The 15,005-nt window shown below is 42.9% G+C and overlaps 3 non-coding genes across 3 annotated transcripts; 2 read left to right on the top strand and 1 right to left on the bottom strand.

Annotated features, from left to right (window-relative positions):
• The first annotated feature begins 1,389 nt into the window (after positions 1-1,389).
• trnat-agu (transfer RNA threonine (anticodon AGU)) lies at positions 1,390-1,463 on the top strand. The gene has a single exon. It is a non-coding gene; the product is annotated as a tRNA-Thr (tRNA).
• Positions 1,464-6,212: 4,749 nt separating this feature from the next.
• On the bottom strand, positions 6,213-6,294 carry trnas-cga (transfer RNA serine (anticodon CGA)). Its single transcript has one exon. It is a non-coding gene; the product is annotated as a tRNA-Ser (tRNA).
• A 4,763-nt stretch (positions 6,295-11,057) lies between these two features.
• Positions 11,058-11,129, top strand: trnas-uga (transfer RNA serine (anticodon UGA)). The gene has a single exon. It is a non-coding gene; the product is annotated as a tRNA-Ser (tRNA).
• Positions 11,130-15,005: the final 3,876 nt, after the last annotated feature.

The following is a 15,005-nucleotide window of genomic DNA, read 5'->3' as shown; positions in this document are numbered from 1 at the left end:
ATAACACTTTACCCAGCGGCTCAAAAGCTAAACTTGTCCCACACGGGAGCTGGAAAAGGCCTCTCGACCTTTCAGCGTATTAACATCTGGAAGCTGAATAATTTCACCCATTACACAGTGACACCAGGCAGCATATTTCCATTCCAAATTTTCCCCACACGGAACTTCCAACCGATGAATATCGGCTTGACGAAAAGAAGAATTGTTTGTTTGGTTCTTTAGATTTAAAGATCTCGTACCGGCCCCTTTGCCATATGAGCTGCTGCTCAAAGCCCCCTCTCCCCCTGTGAACAAGTAAACTGGCACCTGCTATTGAAAGACAGCAGGCCAGAGCAACCCTAGTGCCCACATGGGAAAACTGAGAAGTAGATGCGTTATGGAACATACCAGTTGTACATTGAACTCCAGTCAAAATGTTCGGAGTAAAAGGTTTGATTGTTTTCGACGACGCTCGAACTCACAACCTGGTCATTTCTGGCGCCCATACTGCTGTAAATAAGTAACGCACGCTTAACAATTGTGCAACACGAGAGCAGCGAACAACAGACGGCATCAGCACTCCTGCCAAACAGCTTCATTTTCGGTCTCTCAATTATCACTTCGAGATCTTTCTCAAACAGAAGCTTCCAATCAAGATGCGCTTCGTTAAACAACAATTCCTAAATCAAGAGACTTTTGATCGATCATGACGAAAGCATGTACAATTTCCTCACGTGCTCCTTTTAATCCCCTGGGGTGGTAAACATCAGGTCCTGGAGATTTGTCTATCTTTAGCCTAATTATTTTCTCCATTGCCATTATTTTACTTATACGACTGCCCTTGATTTATTAACAATTTTCCTCGTGTCTCTGGTATGTTAGCCTCATCCTTTTCTGTGACGACCGATGCAAAGTAATAATTTAGCAACTCTGCAATTTCCTGATTTTCAATTACAATATCACCTCCATCTGTCTTGAAGGGGCCCGCATTACTCTAAGCCTCCAATCTTTCTCTTAATATACTTGTAAAAACCTTGAGAGTTGTCCTCATTTTCCCTCACAAGTTTTGCTCCTTTTCCGTTCTTGCTCCTCTTAAGATTTTTTAGTTTCAGCTCCACAATAAACAACACTTCGCTGTCAAGTTCGGCTCAATAGCTCTCCAATGTCAGAGCGAGAATTGTCTGAGGCCCTAATTTATTTAATGTAACAAATACAATCACACATAATCATCCGTGTATCAACGCACTGATGGATGCACAAAGATAAACAAAGCGAGAAATGCAGGCAGCATCGGAATGCACAGGTGAACAGACAAGCAAAACAGACAAAGATTAAACGGCCTGAACCCCCAAAAGTGAAGTGTCGCTGATAGATATTAATGAGGAGGTGGGGATCCTGGTATCATCACTCGGCGCTGTGGCTTAGTTGGTTAAAGCATCTGTCTAGTAAATAGGCGATCCTGGGTTCAACTCCCAGCAGTGCTTTGTGTAGCTTGCTATTTTCCCAAATTTTGGAATGACGCGACAAAATCACACTCTGATGTTTGTATTTGTTCAGGAGGAATCGGATACCAGAATGACTGTTCAAAAACGCCCTTTCATTGTGCAGACAGACCTCTCATCGAATGTGTCTGTAACACGTTAATTTAAAGACACGTTCTTGTTTCTGGGCTTGTTGGGGTCAGGGTATAATTCACGATTTGAGGTTCAAAGCCGGAAGTAGACATAATTTGGACTTGGACTTGTGATCTTGACATGCGGTGCAAACTTTTGCAAACAGGGAAAGGAAGTCCCCAAATCACTCCACCTGAATCGCCAGGCCCGGGTGAAATATATCCCAGGCTCTTAACAGAAGCAAGGAAGGAAATAGCGGAGGCTCTGACTATCATTTTCCAATCCTCCATGGTTGCAGGTGCGATGCCGGCGGATTGGAGGACTGCTGAAGTTGTCCCGTTGTTTGAAAAGGGAGAAAAGGATAGATCGAGTTATTACAGGCCAGTCAGCCTAAACACGATATTGAGCACAATTCTGGGGGAAAGTATTAATCTTCATTTAGAAAGGCACGGATTAATGAAGGACAGTCAGCATGGATTTTTTAAGGGAAGGTCGTTTGAATTGAATTTTATGGAGTTATCAAGGAAGGTGGATGAGGGTGGTCAGTTTTTTGTAGTCTACATAGATTTTCGCGAGGCTTTTGACAAAGTCCTACATGGCAGATTGTACAAAAATGTTAAAGCCCATTGGATCCAAGGGAAATTGGCAAGTTGATCCAAAATTGATTGAGTGGCAGGAAGCAAAGGGTAATGGTCGACGGGTGTTTTTGTAATTGCAGGGCTGTCTCGAGTGGGGCTCCGCAGGGCTCCATACTCGGTCGCTGCTTTTCGTAGTACAGATCATTGATTTGGATTTAAATCTACGGGGTATTATTAACAAGTTTGCAGAAGATACAAAAATTGGTCCCGTGGTTGATGGTGAGGAGAGAAGCTGTCGACTGCAGGAAGATATCAGTGGACTGGACAGGTGGCTAGAATAGTGGCAAATGCAATGCAATCTGGAGAATGAGGTAATGCATTTAGGGAGGGCAAACAAGGCATGAGAATACACAACAAATATTGAAACTAAATTGCCAGTTACACGCCCATTTTGCAAGTTTACTGATGTCTTCCTGTGTTTTTCGCATTTTTCCTTTGTATTAACTACAGCTCCCAATTATGTGCTGTCTGTAAATTTTGAAATTGTATTTCAGATTCCTGTAAATTGTGAACAATAATGGTCCCATCACCGATAAATTGTGAACTACAATTGTCCCAGCACTGATAAATTGTCAACAACACTGGTCCCAGCACCGATAAATTGTGAACAACAATGATGCCAGCACCGATAAAATGTGAACAACAGTGGTCCCAGCACCGATAAATTGTGAACAACAGTGGTCTCAGCACCGATAAATTGTGAACAACAGTGGCACCAGCACCGATGAATTGTGATCAACAGTGGTCCCAGCACCGATAAATTGCGAACAGCAGTGGTCCCAGCACCGATAAATTGTGAACAATAGTGATCCCAGGACTTTTGACCTTGAACTGCATTTTAAACTTTTGCATAGAAGGAATTGAAGTCCCGAAATCGCCCCACGTGGCTCTCTAACGCATCAGGAACAAGTTCAATACAAACAATCAGGACTTTAAAGGCAACTCAACGACCTGCACTTTCTTTGAAGAAGTTTTGTTAGCTATTATATTTAACCGTGAAATCGCTCTCGGCTTTCATCTACCTGAGGGGGCGGACATATGAGGAGAGGTTGAGTAGATTGGGACTCTACTCATTGGAGTTCAGAAGAATGAGAGGCGATCTTATTGAAACATATAAGATTGTGAAGGGTCTTGATCGGGTGGATGCAGTAAGGATGTTCCCAAAGATGGGTGAAACTAGAACTAGGGGGCATAATCTTAGAATAAGGGGCTGCTCTTTCAAAACTGAGATGAGGAGAAACTTCTTCACTCAGAGGGTGGTCGGTCTGTGGAATTTGCTGCCCCAGGAAGCTGTGGAAGCTACATCATTAGATAAATTTAAAACAGAAATAGACAGTTTCCTAGAAGTAAAGGGAATTAGGGGTTATGGGGAGCGGGCAGGAAATTGGACATGAAGCTGAGTTCGGATCGGTCAATGCCCTGTGGGTGGCGGAGAGGGCCCAGGGGCTATGTGGCCGGGTCCTGCTCCGACTTCTTGTGTTCTTTAGATTTGTGGTTGGGATCAGATCAGCCATGATCTTATTGAATGGCGGAGCAGGCTCGAGGGGCCGATTGGCCTACTCCTGCTCCAATTTCTTATGTTCTTCTGTTCTTATGAAGCAGAGTGTGGCCGCTTTGCATCTGCGAGCATGTCGGTGACGTGGTTAGCTTTGACGCTGATCGCTTCCAATTTGTAAAATTTCACCAAGCGTCAGCCAAAAGAAACTGAGAATCGAATTGTCCCTCTCAGTGATGAATTGAAGGGATTAGTGCTCCAAGCAGATCTGGAAAATGCACAGTGCAATCGGTCAGGAGTTCCAAATCCACCCTCCAGCCACTCACCAATCACATTAACTGAGCTTTACTCTGGTCCATTGTCACCGCGCTGAAATCGAATATTTCTCCGGCATGTTTTTCTTCATAGTTGCTACTGAAAGAGTGAAGACCGGCTGGTTGGATTTTCATTCCTAGAAGTTTCAACCATTCATTTTGGATTGACTGTAGACAGTTGTTATATTGGTCGCTGCAAACTCAAAATTTAGCCCAATTAATTATTGATTTAGCAGGTGACCTCTTCGCCTGTCTCGTTGGTGCTATCGGTTAGCGCAAAAGTTTGATGGTTCGAGCTCTTATTTGATTTTTCCTCAGGATTCATCGCCTCAAAGTTCCAGGGTTTCAATGTATGTTTTGGAAGCAAGAATATCACAATTCTCCTTGGCAGACAAGCCCCCGAAAGGCCAGAATGTAGGCCGCACTAGCTGCAGGAGAGCTGGTTCGCTGTGAAATGGAGATTTCTGTAGTGAGCGAGGCCAGACTGTTTCTATGTTCAGAGAATAAATGTCAAACCCTTTATGTCGGAAAAGCAAAACGGTGGGGATTTTTGTCATAGCCCGAGGCCTTTCGTCTTGTATCAGATGTTGCTCGTTGCGTTACTTTCATCTTGATCGTAGAACCGGTCCAGGCGTTCCTGTGATAAACGGCGACAATTGTCTATTCATTTTAATTTTCACAACAGCTGCACTGAGCTTTTAATCATACCCTTAAGATACAGTCTGTAAAATGATTAAATTTGATCACCTGCAAAGCATAAAAATCTTATTAAAGTTTTGACTGTCTCTCGGTAACCACGTTAACATCTCCTTCAGTATGAAATAGAAAGTTGTCGTTTGATTAATGGTGAATAAAACAGTCATTCATCGACCAATATGGTTTAATCAGTTTCATGTAATTAATTTAATAATTTCATAACTCTTGCTAAAGTTAATTTTCTGAATTGGAATCGAAGTCATGCGGCGGTGGGAGCACGAAATTTTAACCATCAGTCCATCGGGGAGCTCCCAAGATTGCGCACGGGACACAGCAGAACTGGTAAGATTTATTTTGTTTCACTCTTCCGTGATTCATTCGGCTCTGTTTTTATTCTCAGGCCTCTTATCTCTCCCTTCTTTTCAGCTTCTGACTGCGGATATTCGTGTGGTTAAATATGAATAACATAGACTATCTCACAGCCCCAGTATATGTGCTCCTTCTCTGTACAGTTCTGTACAACATCAAACGGTATGTTTATACCGACGGTGTCTCTGCTTCACCCCCGACAGAAGCAGCAGGAGATGCCACTTTAAACTGCCAGTTGCTTCAAATGATTCATGATGGACCTGCGTGGCCTTGCAGTTTTCCCAGGAGCTGCATTCGGTGCGTGAATTTTGGAAATGGAAACATGTCCATCAGCAGCATGTGGTAGTATTTTACATCACTTTCCAATTCATGTGCATGCCTACTTGCACTTGGTGCTGTCATTGCCTGAACATTACCTTCTGTCGCGACAGTAGTTTGAACAGAAAATGCAATTTTGTGCGAGCAGCTTGTCTGGCCCGAAAATGACCTGAATTACAAAGGGGCAAGTGGGAAAGGCCGCGTTGGTCTGCTTGTTCACAGCAAAGAATTTTCAGTGTTTCCTTGTGGTCTAGTGTTTAGATTCGGTCATCACCATCGCAACGGTTCGATTGGTGTCTGTCTCGACATCCACATTTAAACACTCTACTATAAGTGTACTGTACTCAAATTGCTGATTTTTTCACTGTGAGGTCGAAGAGACATAAATGTGTGGACAATAGTTACGATTTCATCAGCTGGGTTGCTCCTTTGCTTCTCCCCCCCCCCCGTCTCAGTCTTTCCATCTTTAACCTTCTCTGCTGGTGTTCCAGGTTCGATCATCTAAGGCCGTTCAAGAAAGCCTGAGAAGTCCATCAGGGGAAAACTCAGAGAGTCAGGAGACAGGGACAGGGACAGATTAAAGTATAGAAACAAATAGTATAAATATCAAGCTCTGCGAACGAGCAGAATTTAAGATGGAGCTTGGTGGAGATTCTTTCTCGTGCCGTGCAACTTTGGGCTCCGAATTAAAAGCGTTCGCCGCGCTGGAGCATCTGTCTGAGGAAGGGAACACGGTCCGTTAAGTCCAGTTCATATTTATTTGAGCATTGAACAAATCTTTAAGAAATAGCGCTACGAGCAGGATTCGAACCTGCGCAGGATAACCCCATTGGATTTCGAGTCCAACGCCTTAACCACTCGGCCATCGCAGCTGTGAGATAGCATGACAGCTACTGCTACCAAAAGGGTGCAACCAGTGCAGAATTCGGTGCCACCCATCGCCGATCGGCCATCCTGCTATCCATCCAATCACTTTTTCTATTCCGATGCACAGCAATGTGAAGTTGGACACGAACTATTTCATATCAACAATATTAGCCTCTCTTTACCACATTCGTTTTGAATGTGCGACTTGTAATGCCAAGTGAGACTTTGCAGAATTAATTGCCCCAAAAGTTACATTGTTGTCTCCCTCGGCATCCGCAGATTATCCACTCTACCATAAGTATAACAGTGACTACACTTCAAAAATACTTCATTGGTTGTAAAGCGCTTTGGGACGTCTTGAGGTCGTGAAAAGCGCTTTATAAATACAAGACTTTCATTCTTTTTATAATGGAATAAAATTACTGATGTTTTCACTCTGAGGACGAAGAGACATTGATGTGTGGACATTAGCTGCGAATTCATCATTTGGTTGGATTCTTACTTTTCCGATCGTCTCAGTCTTTCTATCTGTACCGTTCTCTGCTGGTGTCGCAGGTTCGATCAGTCTTAGCCGTTCAAGGCTGCCTGAGAATTCCATCAGGGGGAAACTCAGAGAGGCAAAGACAGAGAGAGATAGAGAGATAAAAGTATAGAAAAAAACCTAACATCAATTTCGCAGAATTTAAGATGGAGATTGGGAGATATAAAATCATAGAATCGTCACTGCACAGAAGGAGGCCATTCGGCCCATAGAGCCTGTGCCGGCTCTCTTTAAGTGCAATCCAGATTGTCCCATTCCCCCGTTCTTTCCCCGTATACCTGCAAATATTTTCCCTTCAAATACTTATCCAATTCCTTTTAGAAACCACAATTAAATCTGCTTCCACCACCCTTTCAGGAGATGCATTCCAGATTATATCTACTCGCTGGTTTAAAAATATTTTCCTCATATCGCCTTTGGTTCTTTTGTCAACCACCGTAAATTTGCGTCCTCTGGTTCTCGACCCCTCCGCCAACGGGAGCAGTTTCTCTTTATTTACTTTACCTAAACCCGTCATGATTTTGAACACTTCTATTAAATCTCCACTCAACCTTCTCTGCTCTAAGGGAACAACTCCAGCTTCTCCAGTCTACCCACGTAACTGAAGATCTCATCCCTGGAATCATTCCAGTAAACGTTTCTGCACCCTCTCTGACGCCTTCACATCCTTTATAAAGTGCGGTGCCCAGTTTTGGACAGTTGTGGAATATTGTGAAGTTCCCTTCACGTATCTTGATATTTTCCAAGAGACCACTGGGCTTCCAGTTAAAAGGATCTGCCGCGGTGGAGTATCTCTCTGAGGGAAGGAATTGCAGCCCGTTATCTCCAGTTCATATTTATTTGTGCATTGAACAAAACTTTACACAATAGCGCCGATAACACGATTCCAACTTCTGCCGGAATACCCCATTGGGTTTCAGATCGAACGTCTCAACCACTCGACTACCGCAGCTGCGAGCGCCTTTGATGCACGGCTGTAAATCAGAATGCACAGGGTACTCACAGGAGAATTGTGAGACTATATGTTTTTTCAGACAGGTTTCCAACTGGACATATGCAGCTGCTACCGTCCGGACGTTGCTGTTTCACTGGTCGAATTCTGACCTGCCACCCGAGGAGACGGGGATTGATTCCCGGCCGATTAAGGAGGATTTTCATTCTGCACCTATGAGATCGCCTGAAAAGGGATACATTCACATTCAGCTTCAATCTGCACACCACGTTGAGAAATTTTCCTTTCCTTATGTGGTGTTGCGTCGACAAACCTTCTGCATTCGAGCCACTAAACGTCAAACATGCTCTAGAATTAAGTCAATCCTGTCTTCTGCAACGCTGAAAAGATGTGGAAAACAAATGAATGAATTTCCACTGAAATTAGTGACACAGGAGGGCTCGTCCGGGAATTTGAACCCCGGACTTCTCACATATCAATTAGTGAAACGCCCAAAGTGAAAACCATAATCCGAGACCAACGAGCCGTCAGTAACACAGCCGTGCAACCAGTCGAAAGTTTCCCTGCTCCCCACAACCGATCGCCTATCCTTTTAGACCGCTCTGTCCATCCAATCATCGAATCATAGAATGGTGGCAGCACAGAAGGAAGTCAATTCGGCCCATCCAGACCGTGCCATCTCTTTGTAAGAGCAATCCAGTTAGTCTCATTCCCCCGCTCTTTCCACGAGGCCCTGCAAATTTTTCCCTTCAAGTATTTATCCAATTCCTTTTTGAAAGCCACGATTGAATCTGCTTCCACCGTTTGAGGCAGCACCTTCCAGGTCATAACCACTTGCTGCGTAAAAAAGTTTTACTCATTTCGCCTTTGGTTTCTTTTGCCAGTCAACTTAAATCTATGTCGTCTGATTCTCGACCTTTCTGCCAATGGGAACAGCTTCTCTTCATTTACTTTTTCTGTACCCTTCCTGATTTTGAACACTTCTATCAAATCTCTTCTCAACCGACTCTGCTCTAAGAACATTCCCAACTTCTCCAGTCTTTCCAAGTAACTGAAGTCCCTCATCCCTGGAACGATTCTAGTAAATCTTTTCTGCATGCTCTCTGAGGCCTCCAAATCCTTCCTAAAATGCGGTGCCCAGAATTGGACACAATTCTCCGGTTGTGGCCGAACCAGTGTTTTACAAGGTTCAACATAACGTTTTTGATTTTGTACTCTATGCCTCTATTTATAAAGCCCAGGACCATGTTCTCAGCCTGTACTGCCACCTCCAAAGATGTGTGCCCATATGCCCCCAGGACTCTCTATTCCCGCACCTCATTTAGAATTGTATCATTTAGTTTATATTGCCTCTCCTCATTCTTCCTGCCAAAATATATCACTTCGCACTTCTCTGCATACAATTTTATCTGCCAGGTGTTCGCCCATTCCACCAGCCTGTCTGTGTACTCTTGAAGACTATTATTATCCTTTTCAATGTTTACTACAATTCCTAGTTTTGTGTTATCCGCGAATTTTGAAATTGTTCCTGTACGGACAAGTCCAAGTCATTAATATATATCAAAAAGCAGTGGTCCCAGTCCAGACCCATGGAAAACAACACTGTCTAACTTCCTCCAGTCCGAAAAAAAATACGTTCACCACGACTGTCTGTTTCTTGCCATTTATCCAATTTAGTATCCATGCTTTTATTCCATGGGCTTCCATTTTGCTGACAAGCCTATTATGTGGCACTTTACTTCATCGAAGAACTCAATCAAGTTAGCTAAACACGATTTGCCTTTAACAAATTCGTGCTGGCTTTCCTTTTTTAATCTACACTTGTCGAACTGGCTGTTATTTTTATCCCATATTTATCGTTTCCAAATGCTTCCCTACTACGGAGGTAAACTGACTGGCCTGTCGTTGCTGGGTTTATCCTTGCACACGTTTTTAAAAAGGGAGTAATATTTGAGATTTTCCAGTCGTCTGGCACCATCCCCATATCTAAGGACGATTGGAGATTATGGCCAGCAACTCTGAAATTTTCACCCTTACTTCCATCAGAAACGAAGGATGCATCCCATCCGGACCGTGTGACTTACCCACTTTAAGTACAGCCAGCCTTTCTAGTACCTCTTCTTATATCAACTTTTATCCCATCCAGTATCTCCACGACCTCCTCTTTTACTGACTCTGGCAGCTTCTTCTTCCTTGGTGAAGACAGATGCAAAGTACTCATTCAATACTTCAGCCTTGTCCTCTGCCTCCGTGCATGCGTCTGCTTTTCTGGCCTCGAACCTTAATTTGGATTCCGATGTGGTGCAATGTCAATTTGTAACTAACTATTTCAAGTCAACAATATTAGTCAATCTTCATCAAATTCCTTTATGGTGCATTTTCTTACAGTGAAAACACGCGTTGAAATCGGGGATATTGCATCGTCCCTTGGGGGTCATCGAACCACCAAATTTTGGGTTAAGAGCCGAACGCGCTAAATGATTGTGCTCGAGAAAAACATCACATCGCATGTAACAACATCAATATTTCACCGAGCTAAAACTTGTGGTTGCAGTGACCAATGAACGTTATTAAATTAATTAATGAAAGTAATGAAATTCTGTGACAGATGAATAATAGTTGTAACCGATAACTTTATGCTGCAGACTCACGGAAGTACTAACATGGGTCGTGAAACTTTAAATAAGTTTTTGTGCTTTGTATCTGATGCACTTTCACCGTTTTCCACTTTCCAGACTGCATTTTAAGGGTCTGGTTTCAAATGTTGATAGTTTATGAAACCTGGTATTTGGTACAGCCGTTGTTAAAGTTAACAGGAAGGAACAATAATTGTCCCTTCTCGAAGCACAAGTTGACGCCTGGAGGTTTTTTCCGAAGCAAGTTCCTCAAAACGATGTTTTTATGCGGGAAATGAAATAAAGCTTTTTCACGTAAAAGGCGAACATGATAAGCACTACACTACGGAAACCTCAGCACACGATTTTCGCAGTACCTCGGGGACCTGCCCACTGGTTGAAGAGCGGGGCAGTGTTGTAGGGGTGGGCTCTTCACTATTCAGAACATAATTATTACCAGAATTAAATTTGTCGCATTAAAGTGCTCCTTATCTGTTAATTTCGATTTACACCCTTGCCAGTTTTATGCAGAAACAAGTAACAATGTTTAAGGTATGTGGTGTGTTCAATGTTCGTGCAATAACCGTATTACGCAGTGTGAGAAGTAAAACACAGACCACCCAACGCCTGCACAAGCCCATGACCATGCAAGTAGCGAACGGCCGGTTAGCTCAGTTGGTTAGAGCGTAATACTGATAACTGAGGGCGCGGGTTCGATCCCCGTATGGGCCATCAGTTGTTTGTTATATTATTTTAGTAACTTTGAAAATCCAGATTTTGCAAACAAGAAATTCACGAAAAAAGTCAGAAGGAATAGTTTTTGGAATTGCATTCATTACAATGTTTGATATATCTTTGCCTCTGGGGCGGAGAAACACATCTTTCTTTTAATTCGTCATTTATCCTTCTTTTCTCACTCACCTTTCCGTGTCTCCATCTCTTTCTATCTGTCTCTTTTCTCTCTTTTTCTATCTCTCTATTTATTTACCGAGGTTTCCATTTGTTTTTTTAACCACTTTATCAACTTGCCCTCCCACTTTTAAGGATTTGTGTATCTGAACCCCTTGTAGATTTTAGAGATATTAAAATAACATGTTTAAAACACATTGACAAAAATCTGATCTAATGTATATTATGGGAAAGAGAAATTTAAGTCTGAGTTAGAAAATCAAACAAGCGTTTCACAGCAGACAGGTCGCCATGGCAACATTGATCAGACATTCCATTTCACAGAATCGGCTAGTTGGAAACTCTAATCTGATAAGGCGAAACAACAGGAGTTTGTCTGTTAATAACCACGCAAACACTTAAACCAGACTGAGCAAAATAATAGATTGGATTATAACGTGTGATGTTTCTACCTATAATTGTAAAAGTATAAGAAATAACATAATTAACAGTAGTCAGGGTAGTTTAGGGACAATGAGAAAATTACTGAACAAAAGTAATCTCTGGGAACCAAGGAATGTGTCCTTGTAAATCACAGATTAGAGAAGCTCCAGCTGTCATTTCCTCGCTTCCGGCCTAAACCCAGCAGAGAAGGCAAAGAAAAGTCAGGTGACAGAGATGGATCACTACAGTGTATCAAAGTGAGGGGATGCTGATGGAAGGGGGCAGACGGGACTGGAGACACCAGAGATCAAGCTCAGGTCATCCGAGGTTCCATTCAATGGGCTGACCTCGTTTAAGTTACTGTGGACATTAGCGTCTTGCATGTTTACTCTGATTGATGGATCAATATAAGATACTTTAGAAGACAGAGTATCTACTCATCTTGTATCTCTTAATAAAGTATTAAAGTTGTTAACGCTAAACACTCGAAACTGCTAATTAATAAGACAAGGCGTTAGTTAGAATCTTACACCCCGCTAGTATTCTGCTTCTCTACTCCTTTTAAACTTTTATCATTTCGTCCCGATTTTATCTTTTTTTTAAATCACAAAATGTATCACCTCATATTGCCCTGCTTTAAATTTCACCTGACACCCACCTGCCCCATTTACTAACCTATGTCTATCATACTAAAGTCACTTACATTCCTTTTCACTGTTTGCACTTGTTCCTTTTTTGGCGTCGACTGATGATTTTCATCTTGTGCCCCATATACCCAAACCCAGATCATTTCTTTATATTGAGAAGACCAATGGTCCCAACACAGACCCTGGGGGACACAATTGTTTACATTCCTCCAATCTGGAGAACATCCATTCACCACGACTGTCTGTTTTTTGCCCTTTAACCAACTACCTATCCGCGCTGTCCCACTCCCTTTAATTACTTCAGCCTTAATTTTATCAACAAGGCTCCTGTACGGAACCTAATCAAATACCTTTTCACAATCCATCTACACAACATCCGCTTCATTTCCATTGTCATGTTGTCCTAAATTAATCCATTTTACCAACAAACGTTGAAACGTTTGATCCGCTTCACAGGGTTTCATCTGTTTAAAGCCACAATATCAAGGTTCGATTTTCTCCTGGTGTTTAAGATAAATTAAGTTTTGAAAATGATGCAGAGTTTCAGACAATTCGGGTCATCCGGGCTCAGATCCGCCCACTCCGTGCCGTAAGTCCCGCTCCTCACACAGTCCGACTGGTTGGAGGACCAGCCGCCCGCTCGGTCCTCCAGTCCATCTCCGCTCTTCCTATTGGTTCGGAACTCTACTAAGTCACCAGGGCGGGTCAATGGTGACAGTGACGTCCTGAGTGACAGTTGGGCAATAAACATTAATTTAACCCGTCAGTTGCAACATTTAATAAAACGAAATTAATAGTCACGGGAAAAAAATCATATGTGCTGTTCACCAAAGTAGCGGGTCGCGGCTGCACTGAGTGTTTGTTACGGTTTTAATAGCACCAAGCGTTGGGGTTTCAGTTTATTTTATGACCCTTGCTCCAAACGCGTTCTCCCTGATTCTAATCTCTTTGCTTTCAGTTCCGAGATTAAGTACATCGATGGCGGCTTCAGCCCCCAGCAAGCAGCGCGGAATAGAATGTCGCCTATCTGAATCAGAGGAGTCCAGTGCGCAGGCGCAATAGAGGTTCTTTGTTTGGCTTTGTGTTCTGAGCATGAGCGGTCGTGGAGGCTGCGGGAGTCGAAGCGGTCGGTGCAGGTAAGAGGATCGGAGGGAACAGGTTAATAAAACCATGGGGTGAGCGGGCCCCAGGCCAGAATATAAAGCAGTGAACTTTATCCCCCCAACGCGACTCAACCCGACGGATTCCGGTTTCTCCCCTATCGCTATGGTCCAACTCTCAACCAAAGGCTCGTGGCCCCGCGCATGCGCCAAACTCCGGGACAGCCTGGAGGTGCTCGGAATTCTCAGGGAATGTCTGTAAATGAAGGAGAAATGATGAAGGTCAGGGAGCGTCTGTAAATGAATTACGAATAGTGATGCGTCAGGTGGTGGCTTCAAATGAAGGTTAATTTTTGACTGGACAGGGTGCGTCTGAAAAGGGAAGTGAAATGGTGACTGGTCAGGAAGTGTCTATAAAGAGAAGTGAAATGGTGACAGGTCAGAGCATCGGTAAATGAAGGAGAAATTGTGATGGTTCAGGGAGATCCCTTCACCAGAGTTGGGTGATATTGCAGATGGACAGCTCACATGGAGGGAGAGGGTGTTTGGACATGGGGAGAGAGACAGAGAGAAAACATATTGATGGAGGGAGATAATTGAATATGAGAGGAAAATCGCAAGAAATATAAAAAAACAGATTGTAAGAGCTTCCCACGGGAAGTAAAAATGAAGAGATTAGCGAAAGTATACGTGGGTCCCTTGCAGGCTGAGACAGGAGATGTTATAATGGTGAATAAGGAAATTGCAGAGAAGTTAAACAAATATATTTTTTTTTATCTGTCTTCACAGTGGAAGACACAATAACAGAAATAGTGGGGAACCAAGGAAAAAATCCTCTACGTCTCAACTCTATCGAATCCTATTATCAGTTTAAACACCTCAATCAGATCACTCCTCAACTTTCTAAACTCAAGGGAAGACAACTCAGGTTCATGCAACCTGTCTCCGTAATTTAACTCTTTCAGCCCCGGTTTATTTTAGTCAATTTTCACGGTTCCCCTTCTCAGGCCAATCCACCCTTCCTGAAGAGTGGTTCCCAAAACTAAACACCGTTCTCCAGATGGGGTCTGATCAAGGCTCCAAACAACTGAAGCATCACTTCCACCCCTCTGTATTCCAGCCCCCTCGAGATAAAGCCAACATTCCATTCGCCATCTCGATTCCGTGTTATACCTGTTTAGTAGTTTTTAATGAATTGTGTCCTTGAACTTAAATTATATATTTGGCAATTGTTTGCGTGTTTAAAATAATTGGCAAAATTAGGGGATTCTCTATCAATGGGGCACAAGCATAACATTAGAGCAAGGACATTCAGAAGTAAAATCACGAAGCACTTTTTTCACCAAAAGTTTCGTGGAAATCAGGAATTCTCTTCCCAAAATAGAGTGGAGGCTGGGTGAATAGATATTTTCAAAAACGATACATCATTTTGATGAGCTAAATGTCTAAATGTTATTGATCAAAATGGCTATATTGAGTTGAGTTACAGATCAGCCATGACCAAATGAAATGACGGAACAGGCACGAAG

The sequence above is a fragment of the Heptranchias perlo genome, unplaced genomic scaffold (assembly GCF_035084215.1).
Source record: "Heptranchias perlo isolate sHepPer1 unplaced genomic scaffold, sHepPer1.hap1 HAP1_SCAFFOLD_44, whole genome shotgun sequence".
Taxonomy (NCBI): domain Eukaryota; kingdom Metazoa; phylum Chordata; class Chondrichthyes; order Hexanchiformes; family Hexanchidae; genus Heptranchias; species Heptranchias perlo.
This window is presented reverse-complemented; position numbering and strand designations above follow the sequence as displayed.